General features: G+C 41.7%; 1 pseudogene; it reads right to left on the reverse strand.

The window, feature by feature from the left end:
* Window positions 1-483: 483 nt before the first annotated feature.
* Window positions 484-2,797, reverse strand: LOC101435117 (calponin-3 pseudogene; annotated as a pseudogene).
* Between the last annotated feature and the right edge of the window lie 9,650 nt (window positions 2,798-12,447).

Raw genomic sequence — 12,447 nt, forward strand, 5'->3', positions numbered from 1 at the left:
AACAGTACTGTAAAACCATTGATAGGTAGAGTCCTAAAATGCTGCAGCTTAGATTTCGTCTGATAAAGACCACATTTAGCTATAAGCGTGAGTTTAGTCTTCCATATAGAAGCCTGGCACTAAACTATAAAAAAGAGGCTTCCTATTTTCTGAAAATTCTAATTGAAGTAGAAGCTTGTAAACATGCATAGAACTTTAATAAAAGAATCAGCCATCCAGGAGCCCTTCCCTTTCTCAGTATTCCTTTTTTACTTCATATGGGAGTTATTGGTTATGCTGTATGATTTAACTGTTACAGCACTAAAAGGCAACTATTCAGGGAAGAGTCAGAAAAAGGTCAAAGGAATGTAAGTAAGGCAATATTTCTTTTAGATACTGTAAGCTTAATGGTGTTTTAGGAAAACAAGATAAAAATTACTCAAGGCTAGCTTGGTTCTCACGGAATAAAAACTGGAGTAAATACAAGCTCTCCTCTTTGCGAATCTAATAACCGTGGTGGTAATCTCTGGGGTCATGGTCTTGGTACCCGCCGTGATATTCATCGGGCTCTTCTGCCTGATAATCGCTAGCACAGATTTCTGACCCATTCGTTCCTGTTCCTTGGCTTCCACTGTGAACGGCGGGTTCTGCTGGAGCAGCACAGTATTTGGGATCATATCCTTGCTGCCCAAGCCCATACACACTCAGTCCTTTCTGGGAAGCAACTTTGTTGGTACCCATCTGTAGAGAAATCGTCCAGTTCTCCACTGGTTGTAGTGTTAATTCTGATCGTCCATGTCTCAGCTGGTCCCTGGGGCTAACGTCCCTGCCTGGCTGGCCCCACGGCAGACTAATCGTGGGCTGGTCAAAAGGTTTGTCGGTTTGCATCTTGGGATTATAAAAATGTCCCCTAGTCCCCTAGGCTGTCATACCTGCCTGGCTGGCATATTTGTTGGTTCCCAACGGCAAGCCAATTACACTTTGGCCAGCATTTAATTTTCCTTCATCAAAACATCTTGTTTGTTTTTCTGAATACTTAACTCCAATTTCAATGGTTGTAAGGAACCCTTTTGTGTTAGACGGACCTGCAAGAGCCACCAGCATAGTCTGAATCTAGGTCAGATTTCCATTCTCGAAAAGATTATTTGCTTCAAATATGTCGTGTGGCTTCATACCATAAGCCTGAAGAGCTTTAGTAAAGTTGCCAGTATTCTCCAACTGAGGCCCGTTGAACAAGGACTCGTTGACTTTCCTCACTGAACCTGGCTGCAGTTGGTTTATGACTTCGCAGAGGATTATGTCCCCTTTCAGGCCCGACCTGCCAGTGCACATACCTGTCACCTCTTAACTATCCAGCTGCGAAGATCTTCTGCCTGATCATACTTAGACACAAACTTGTTCTTGGCCTCAGCCGAGAGTCCGTAAGAAGGGCTCTCGTTGAAGTGGGTCACGGGGGTTCTGGCTGCGGGAGGTGATTGCCTGAGGGTTTGGAAGTCTTTGGAGCTCGGGCCTCCTCACTGCTGAGTGGCTGCAGCGGGAGATGCTTGCAGCTCCTCTGTGCGGTGCACATGGTGGCGGGGCCTGAGCGGTGCCTCGGCACCTCCCTGCTGGGTCCGGCAAAGCCTCTCTGGAGTCCCGCTAGTTCACCGCCTGCCAGCACCGCTGCTCCCCACAGACCCTGCATTTTTCCTTTAACAGATGAGAAGGGACATGAGAAAGAGAAAGAAGAACAGAGTTGCTGTTGCCTACAGAGGCAAGGACTAAAGGATGAGTTGGCGTGGGGTTGAATACCGGGGCTCAGTTTTGAACATGTTGAATTTGAGGAAACTATTGTGCATCCAAATTAGTCTAAGAGGCAGCTGAGCATGTGGGTGGGCCTCTGGATTTGGAGTGAAGTCTGAGCAGGAGATATTAATTTGAGAGTCATCAGAATATAGATAGTAGTTCATGCCATGGGAGGGACTGAAATTCCCTAAGGGAGAGCTACAAATAACCTAGGAAAGGTACAAGGATTGAGCCTCTGACTGCCAACATTTAGTCTTGGCGTGGGGGAGGAACACAAAAGACTGGAAGGAAGAGCCAGAAGGATAGGCGCGAACAAGGAGAACGTACCCTCCTGGAGGCCAAGGGAAGAAAGTATTTCCAGGACAAGGATGTTGTCAGTTGTGTTAATGCATTTGCTAGATCAAGCATGATGAGGTCAGCAATGACAAGTGAGCACTGGACTTAATGCTATGGAGACCATTAATGGCACTGGTTCAATAGAGTAAGGACGAAATCATGATCGAAGAGGGGTTAATAGAGAGGGAGAAGGAAAATTGGAGAGGAGTTATAAAAGATCCGTTGCAAGGAGTTTTGCTATAAAAGGAAAGAAAAAAGAGAGCAATATCTAGCAAGGAAAGCAGGATCAACAGAGTCTGTCGTGTATATTTTTATTTGTTTGTTTAATACTGGGAGAAATGTTTGTAGGGCAACACGATTAACCCAGTAAAAAGGAAAAATGATGCTGCTTGAGAGAGTGGGAGAACTGCTAGAATAATGACCTCAGGCACGAGACATGAGACCTAGTGCAAGGGCAAGGGCAGGCCTTGGCTGAGAGCGAACAGCTCTAGCACAGCAAAGCAGGTACGGTACAATACCTGGACCCACATGCAGTGGAAGACTGAAAATCCTCCCCAATGGCGGTCACATGTCTCTGAGAGGCAGGAAGCAAAGTCGTCGGCTGAGTGTGCTTTGGAGGTTTGATGAGATGAAAGCCAGGAAAAACAGTTGTGCAGACCACTTTCTTTATCCATGTTTCACTGCACAGGGCAGCCATGGAATAAGCAGTTTTGGATTGGTAGACAAGTATCACAAAGGGGAGGTGGGCAAGGCAGTTAAGAGTAAATGCAGGGCAGGAATGATAATGACTGACCAGGGCTAAAGGTGGGGAAGAGGAAAGCAGGGACAAGAAGTCCGGGGACCTAAGGGAGAGCAGAAAAAAAAAAGTGGCAAGAGGACGTGATGGTTGATGCAGTCGCTAGAGAGACAATAGAAACTGCAGGTTTAGAAACTGGTACTGCAGAGGGTTTGCAGTTATTGGAATGACAGTTTCCTTCTATTTTTCCTTTTTCTCCTTCTCTACCAAGGCTCCACCTTCTTTATGTAAATTATCCCTCGTGAGCCGGCAGAGGCAGACTCTTACCCAAAAGATTCGAGTGGGAAAGGAAGGGTGGTTGGAGAAGGGCTATAGATTCATAGAGAGAGGTGGTAGCAAGTCAGGAAGCAGGGCTGTTTGAACACTTAACACTTAATATCTTTCCTTTTTTATTCCTTAAAAATCATTTATCTTTGCAATAGAGTGAATGAGTGATTATGTTTCAATAAAATAATTTTGGGTCTTTCTGTCTGTCTGCAGTATGGACAACCAGCCCATGATGAGAAAAAAAATCTGTATAATCACTGATTGTTTAGATAATGCAACAACTTCACTCTTTTCCACTACTGAATTGAGTAATTGTAGTGTCCCCCAGTCCCCAGAAGCACACAGTATGGATTTGAAGGCTCATACATAATCATCAAGGGGCCCTATTGTGCTACATTAAACATTTTCTCTTGTTTAAAGTTTTCTGAGAAGGTCATTACTAAATAGGAAAGAAGGAGGAGGAGGATTTTTGATTCTTTTGGGAAAGTCAAAAATGGAATCTGCCAAAAATTACAGTGATTCTTAAAATAAATTTCAAGTTCTAAGAAGAATAGAGAGCAAACAAAGTAGACTTTTCTGATAGCCATAAGTGTCAGTATAGGTCATCAGTAACAACTGATGAGGATCTGATCTGTAAAAACTGACCATGAAATGGGGACAGCTTAACAAGTTAAGCTAATGGATTTGTATTTGCTTTAAGAAACACAACTAAAAAAAATATGTATACATGTATATCATTTAATACATATTATCTCTATAAATAAAAATATATACATCTATATACATCTATATCTATAGATGTATGTGTGTGTGTGTGTGTATATGTATAATCTCCCCCAAATTGTTGCAAAAGAGCTGACTATAGGACCAGGTGATTAGGATCTTGGTAAAAAAAAAATTTCCTCCACAATAATGCTATCTCTGAAGCAAAATCCTTGTAGGTAGAGAGACAAGGAGTTTGAAAAGAAAATTCTCACTCCCCTATCCTGGAAGAGTGTTTCTAGGCCCTCATCTCCATGGGCTCCTTCTTTAAATCTGTTCCTGATTTTGAAATTATAATTTTGTATTCTTATTTTGTTAAAGAGGGTCTCCCAAACTGATTTAGAAAACCCTGAGTCCGTCCTTGCCTCTGTGCACTTTAAGCATGAAATCATTCCGTTCAGGGTGATAATTACATAATTCTAGTATAGTCTGATATATATAAAACCCCAAACTTATGAAATATTCTCTCCTCCCCCAGCTTGTATCCAAATCAGGCTTTGAAGTTTTCCAGGAAAGCCTTTTCTCTTTTCCTTGCTCCTTTCTTCTTACTTGGGTTGACTACTCTCCTTGGTTGGGTCCAGGTGGAAAAGTCACATGAGGCCGGTGCAGTAGCAGTGTGGGTCAGGTTGCTGGCAGACACAGCAGATAGTCTCAAATGGACTTTTTTTTTTCCCTTAAGGAGTGCTTTGGTAGATTTCTTGGCAGTATTCCCTCCTGAAGACTCGTTGGCTGCTGCTCACCTGATGTGGACAACATTTTGGCTGGTCACCTGACCATTCCGCTGTTCCTGGTTCTGACTCTCCACCCCTCTCTTGGTGTCCCTTTACCTTTTCAGTGGACCTCTCTGTGGGATCCTTTTTAGGGGTTTCCAAATCACAAGGTCCATATTTGGACTTTGAGAAGTCTCTCTGGGTGTAGAAATACACCCCTTTCTTCTCTGGGCCTCAAGTTGCAAGAGTCCCCCTAAGGCCCTTTCCCTTGGCTTGAGGTTAAGGGGACCGCCACCTCCTCCTTCTTATCAGCGTGTGTATGGGGGATGGTCATGGTCAATGACTAACAACTCACTCTGAAGAAACTTTTTCAGCCCTTCAGTCTATTTTGGCTAAAGGCCAGTGACTAGCTAACGCCAACTGCGCCAATTTGAGACTACCCCTTTCCACTGCACTTTGAAAATACTAAAGAAGTGGTTTAGACTAGCATCTCACTTCAAAACGTAGACATACTTGGAAGTTAATGGTTTGTGCTGGCGTTTAATAACCTGTTATATTCCCAAATTGGAACGTTCAGAAAAATGGAGATGAAACAAGTCTAGAAGAATATTTTGAACAATGGAACCAATGTACAAAAATTGCAGCAGAACCCTGTAATGTGAAACACTGGGCCACACAAGGCTGTTGGGGCGGCTTGGGGGAAGTGTGCTCAGAATAAAACCTTTCTATTTCTGAACTGGCAGATCAGAGGCATCTTTATTTCAAGTGATCTATAATTTCCTTTTCTAATCTAGATTCAACCTGTAGGTATAATGTTTAAAGAGAAAGAGGATAAGGAAATGTAAAACCTAAGAACTGATGGGTACATTTTCATGTTGCAAATGGGGTCACAAAAAGAAGACTCTATCACAACTTCCTGTAATATTCTGATATTTCTTTGGTCACATAGACCCTATCCTACAACAAAACCTCTAGGCCTCTGTAATAGTCCATAAATATTTACAATCCAAATAACTGGTAGGTAAAGTTTTTATATCCTAAGTTCATGTAAACTGGTCCTCATGATGAAATAAAAAGCCTTTATCCTTATCTCTATATTGTGGATGAAGTGGGCAATTTATTATTTTAAAGGATTGTATTGAGTCACTGGGATAGAATGATTAAAATATTAAGTTCTTTTATTTGTATTTTTATTTTGGAGATTCATTCCACTTTTATTTCTTAACTTCTGTCCCTACCTTTAGTGTCCAATCCAAAAAAGACAGGGTCCAAGGCCAAGGTTTCCAGCCAGAGGCAACACAGACAGCAGTGGACGCTGAAGACAAAGGCCCCTGAGGAGATCCCACCTGAAGCCGTAAAAGAGTACATTGACCTCATGGATGGGCTGGTGGGGCCTTTGCACTCAGCCTCTGAGGAGGAAGATGGAAAATGGGAAGAGGAAGAACATGGACAGCAGGAAGACGATGAAATCTATGCAGATCCGGATCTCCTTAGCTACATCAACCAGCTGTGTGCAGAGGAAGACTTAATCACCAAGGTGGGTGGATTTTAGGTGAAGTGTCTAGCAGATTCCCTAGTTTTAGCACTGTCAGCATGTTCAGGTCTGTGCTTCTTTCCCAGTCTGGTGAAACTTGGGTCTATTTCTTATCTCCTGAGCAGTGTGGAGTGTGTACATGTGTGTGTTTTTGAGTCTTTGTGTGTGCATGTATGAGTGTGTATGTGTGTAGCTGGTAGAGGTCTGAAACATCCACAGAATGCAGATTGAGGTGCAGTGTCAACGCTTTCCTTCCTGCTTCCAAAACCGACAGGGGGCTCTTTCTCAAGTGTGCTCAATCCCCTTTTATTACTGGTCCCAGGTAGAGGCTGTCATTCACCCTCAGTTTCTAGCAGAATTGCTTTCCCCAGGAGCACATGTAGACTTCTTGTCCCTAACAGAGGAGCTGCAGCAAGAGGAAGGACTCATGCCCACCCAGGTAAACCAAGGGTGGGATGGCCTCACATGTAATCCACATGACCTTGTCTAACCTGCTTTGTCTTGGGTGGCATGGCTTCTGGAGGAAAACAGCTGAAGGTGTGGGGACAAGTGGAGAACCAGTAGGGAGGAAACTATGGAGAGGTATGGGGTAGGTGTGGTTAGGACTGAAAGTTTGGGAATAACACATAGGAAGATGTCAGGATGAGCTATAGTATATGTATACAAAACCTCCCTGCCTTCTGTCCAAGTGCATTCATCTTCACCACACATTCAGGCACCTCATGTGAGCAACATCTTCAGAGTCATTAATTGTCTATTTCCTTGACAACAGGTGCTTGAGAAGCGTCTGCTGTCCTTGAAAGATGTAGAGGGTGTGGAAGCACCTCCAAATTATGATATACCTGGATTGGGTACAATTCCTTCCACATGCAAGTCTAGCAATGGTGCAGAGAGTAAAGCTGACCGTGGCCAACTTCTAGGGATCAAGTCAGTACTGATAACCTACATTGGGAAGGCAGAGCAGACAAAAGCCTGGACCTTCCTAAAGACATTTCTGTCTCTCCAAGGAGCCAAGAAGATCCTCAAATCATAAAGAAACAAATCTCCTATCCTCACCAACACATGAGACACTCTTCCCTTAGATTCGGAAGCAGAGATGAGGTGCCTCTGCAAGAAACCTCTCCTCTAAGTACAGAATCCAAGCCCGCAGATGGGTCCAATGAAGAGGAGGATGAGGAGCTCCCCAGCCTTGCATTCCTCTTGAAACCACAACATCACCTGCTGCCATGGGGACTTGTCAAGAGTCCCCTCCCTCACTCAGGCCATCACACCTCTGGAATCAAGAGAGCCCGTGGAGAATCCCTGTCTGTATCATCTGTGGAAAGAGGTCACAATCAAACTTCTCATCCTGATACCAAGTCTCCAAACACAGCTTTAGTTGAAGGTCTATCTTCTGCTGAAAGCAAATCCCACCTTATAGCTGACTTTGGGGCTTCTGGGAGGCAAATGTTGGCTCTGGGTGCAAGTCAATCAGCTCAGTCTCAAAAAAGATGGTGGGACCAACTTTTGGATCCTAGAAAGAAGAAGCCCCAATGTGGAGAGTAGAGAACAGTGGGACCAAACTCTCCACATACCACACCTTCCATTGTGGACCCCCAGAGTAGATTTCCTCTTACTTTAACCAAATGACTCTACATGCTGCTTCCTGGTCCTACTGTTATTCCTTGGCAGTTCAAGAGATTGTAGGGAGGACAGTGAGGGCCTTCAAAGACTTTCCAATGTGAACATGATCCCCTTGGTGGGGATGTGGAGTGGTAGTTTTAGGAGTTTTATAGAAAATATATGTAAAGGTAGTTTTGCTTTAAAATGCTCTCAGTTCTGCAATATTGTATATGTCCAACATTGCTACTTGAGGGATGGTGGGATGTTGGAGGTGGAGGGATACTGATGGCTGCAGTCTCGGTAGATCCACAGGTGACTGACCTAATTCTGCCCTCCTGCTTCAGTCTATCTTCTTTCAATCTGCTCCTAAAGGATGTAGACATTGGGGCTTCCATTGTCCTCAGCACTTGCAGGCCACTTGTTGTGTGGTTGGTTTGAGTAGAGATCCCCAAGTCTGCCTTCTCAGGGGCATGGCTCTGTGTATTTCAGTCTCCTGTTCCTTCTCCAAGTTCAAAGTTCTGATTCCTTCCCCACTGACTTTGTGGTTTCAGGCAATCCATGACTCCCAGTGTGTGTCCTCTGGGACAGCTCAGCACAAACAGCTGGGGTTGCAGGGTAGTGTCACATCAAATAGGCAAAATGGGGATAAAGCTATCCTTTTACCAAGGTTGCCTGGCCCCCATGCTTGCTGCCAGCAAAGAGCTGCTTTGGGGACTGGTGAAGGCCTTCTAAGTTCTTTTAAAATATATGATCTTTGTTTTTCTGTATCCTAATGGTATCTTTTATTTATGAATTCTGTCAGATTTCAGATACTTGTTTGGGAGGTAGGGCAACAAAGAACTCACATTCATAGATACCGAGGCACATTCTCAGGCCTTAGATTCATCCACAGTCAAAATTACATTAAAATTAATGAACTAATAAAAAAATTCTAGTTTGACCTGCTTTGACATGGTCATTAAATTATTCAGATACTTGTGAAAATCCTAGGTAAATCCTGCTGAAAACAATTTTAGAGAGTATATCTTTATAATTTCTGCCAAGGATGAAAAAATAAATTATTAGAGGTATTATTTTGAATCACCCTTAGAGCATCTTAACTTTACTTTGGAATATTAGCATTTCACATTTGGCCTGGTTACGCATGTAATTTCTTGTATCTACAAAATTTGCAATGCGTTATCTTTCATTTCGATTGGGGAGAGCATGAGTTAAGTAATGTACAATTAATTAAATGCTTTGTTGTCATCAATTAATGCCTAAAGAGTCCAAAAATAATTGAAATGTCTATGAAGCAAGCAAACAAACAAAAACAAGTAAAAAAAATCCATTTCCTTGTACGTGATTTGTTCTCCACTTTTCCATGTGTTTGGTGGCTATGTAAATACAACAGATTTAATTGCTTTTAGTACAGGATCATTTAGCATTTTAGTATGACAAATTAGGGCTGACTTTTTAGGAGAATGCTTTTTAACTTTGTCTTTTCATCTCTTGGACTTAAACACCTATTTAAATGAAGGAGTCATGCAACATAAAATGCTTTTCACCTGAAAGCAGTAATAGTTCAACCAGCTGAACCACTCTCCTTGTCTGGAGTTGTCTATGCGTAATAGCTTTAGACAGGAATTAGCTAATAGGTATCACTATACATGCCCTTCCTTTTAAGAAATCAAGGTCATTTTCCCTCTTTAAAGATTGTTCATGGGAGCTAAGCTAGTTTTCATTTGTATGGCCAATTTCAACTCATCTCATATTTCCAGACATTCTATTGGTAAAGTAAATTACTAAATGCGCTCAGTATAGCTCTATTACTCTATTACTTGGGGTAGAATTTTCTGTTTCATAAGAGCCTTGAAACAAACCCATAGGACACACTGAAAACTTCTTTCTTAGCTAACAGAATCAACTGTCATAAGGAGGCATTATTCAACTAATGTAAAGTTTTATTTCTACAAAGCTACGTTTACAATAATTTTAGAGCTGGGGAAGTTCTAGTCAATCAATTGTCAATACTACTGTAAATGAGTACCTGTTCTATTCACTGATCTATGCTATAGTTTTTCAATTTCAATATTTCTAGAAACTTGCATCCTTTGGCAGGAGATTATATTAAAACGTATGCACTGATCAAGCCTTAACAATATCGAGAGTGGCAGCATGTTGGGGTTCTCACGGAACAAACCCAGAGGTGGAGCTCTGTGTGAGGAAGTTGATTGGGGAGTGAAGTGAATGAAGTGGAAATGGACAGAAGGAGAGGTAGAAGGGCAATGCAGCTGCAACAGAGGGCTCAGCCGGACTTCCAAGAAGTGCTGGAGCTCAAAAGTCCAGAGTCGTTCCAAACTGAGGCCAATGGGTTACATTCACATGCTCCCATCATTTCTAGCACTAGCTACTGTGCTAATGTTGGGGAGTGATCTTGGGACTGGAAACTTTGTAAAGCCAAGGGCTACTGCCAGATGGGGACTCAGCTGACAAATTTTGGCTTCCAATGCCCTCAGCAGCTGTGGGCATGAAGGCTCCATATTGGGTGGAGCACTGTTGCAGCTACTAGGAAGATATACTTTATGGGGGGGTCCCAAGTGTAATAGATGTGAGAAACATGGCTAGGACACTTTGTGAAGGGATGCTGGTTGTATTAATAGGACACTTTGAGGTTATTATCAAATGAAAGAAAAAACGTAGAAAGTGTCTAATTAATATTTTTATTAAGCTTCAGGTAATGTGAGTTAATACCAAGGGAGGACCTTTGTTAAGGAGAGTCAATGGTAAGATGGAAATAGGAAGCAAAGACTGCTAAGTGTTTGCAACAGTATTTTACCCAGATCCTCAAGAAAGAAAAGGGCAATTGTTCATTGTTTCACATATTAATTGCAAGCACCTACTGAGCTCCTGTAATGTCCCAGGCACTACAAGAACTGGTCACACACACACACACACACACACACACAACATCTTATTCCTGATTCTCTGGCCTTCTTCATAAGAAAACAGACAAGTAAATAACCTTTACTTAGCATGATACTTGCAACACATAGTTAAGAAAGAAGATAGCTAATCCACGAAGAATATTCTATAGCGTGCTGGGGTCAGCTCATACTGGTCCACAAAAGCCAGGTGTTAAATTTCAGGAATTTTGCTGCCTGAGTGTTAAACATAGGGATTATTAAAAATCAAATTATATAAACTTCCCAGTAAATGGATTATATTATAAACAAAGTTAATAAATACTCAAACCTCATCTCTTCCTAATCACTTTACTATTATTTCTGCTCTTGAAGATTCTTTATGTCTATTGTACTAATACTAAGAACGGGGTGTTACTGCACACATTCTCCCATCTCTGCATTCACAGATGTCGCTTTGAGAGCTTGAAATTGATCATGATGGGAATACTTACACCACAGAAGTTGGCAAATGCTTTCTGTCTCCCTTCATTATGTGAGGGTTTGATTTATTGTTTTGTTGATTATTTAGATTTAAAGTGAAAGATAAAATGTCACTAGTGAAGATTAAGCTTAAATATAGATTGTGCCTGTAGCTATTACACTGTGAATAGAAGAAAAATAGAAGAAAATTTTTCAAATACTGTTCTTCCAGTATTTGAAAACTGTTATCTGACTCAGCAAAGAAGTGCCTCATGTCATTGATGAATTAGTGAAGTTGTCATAGAAGTTTTCAAGGTATCACTTTCATCCATACTCATTATCATAAATGAAAATCTCAAATAATGTTCATGTCAGAACTACATTTGTTTGTCTATGATATGAGTGACTTCTTTTTGAATTGGAAAGTGATCAAGCATTTATTCATAATCTAATTTTATCAAACCATGGTTGATTTGCGACCATTTTGGCTAAGGATACAAGAATTTGGCAAAAATCAAGGAAAGCATTCGTTGAGAGTCAAATGGCTATATGATACTTACAATAAAGACTATTGTGTATTTTATTATTAGTTCTTAAATTACATGCTACAAATCCTCTTCGTATTGGAAAAATTATAATGAATTTATAATGAACTTATATATATGTACATCTTTTTCCCAAAGAGTGGGTTGTTAAACTTTTACCAGCACACTACTGGATAAAGCAGAAGTTTGCTGGTATGAGATTAGATTGAGAGGAAGAAGAAAGATGAAGGTGATGGCTGAACTGAGATCATCTGTAGAATTCTAGTTACCCTCCTTTCTCCCAAAGCAGCAAGTAGACCATGAGGAAATTAAAATTCACAAGCTTGTCTTCATTCTGCCATTAGTACTGCTGATCACAAGTACACCAGTTGTTGTTTGGACTACAATTTATTCAAATGCAGTGCACATCTTTCAGTTGTCTCATTTCTGCTACCACCACAGTTTTGGGATGACTCAACACGATGAAACAACGTGCTTTCCCTTATCAGAGGACTCTGGGGTATTTGCCTCTGTGTGGATTCCCTCCTTAGTGCTCACTAGGGCAGCCCAATTTCCCTTGTAGTGGGGAAATTCGGGTATGCGCGGTTTCGAAGGCCAGGACACGAGAAGGAAGTTGGTTTATTTCGACCAGCCAGGCTCGGCGGACTCTTGTCCTAATAAAAACCGAGCCCCGAACAGCCTTTTCCAGACCCTTTTATACAGAGGATATAGGATTAGGAAGACTAACAGTGATGGTAAACAGACCTTTGGTTAGGTTCTTCAGATC

This window comes from Dasypus novemcinctus, chromosome 2, assembly GCF_030445035.2.
Source record: "Dasypus novemcinctus isolate mDasNov1 chromosome 2, mDasNov1.1.hap2, whole genome shotgun sequence".
NCBI lineage: Eukaryota > Metazoa > Chordata > Mammalia > Cingulata > Dasypodidae > Dasypus > Dasypus novemcinctus.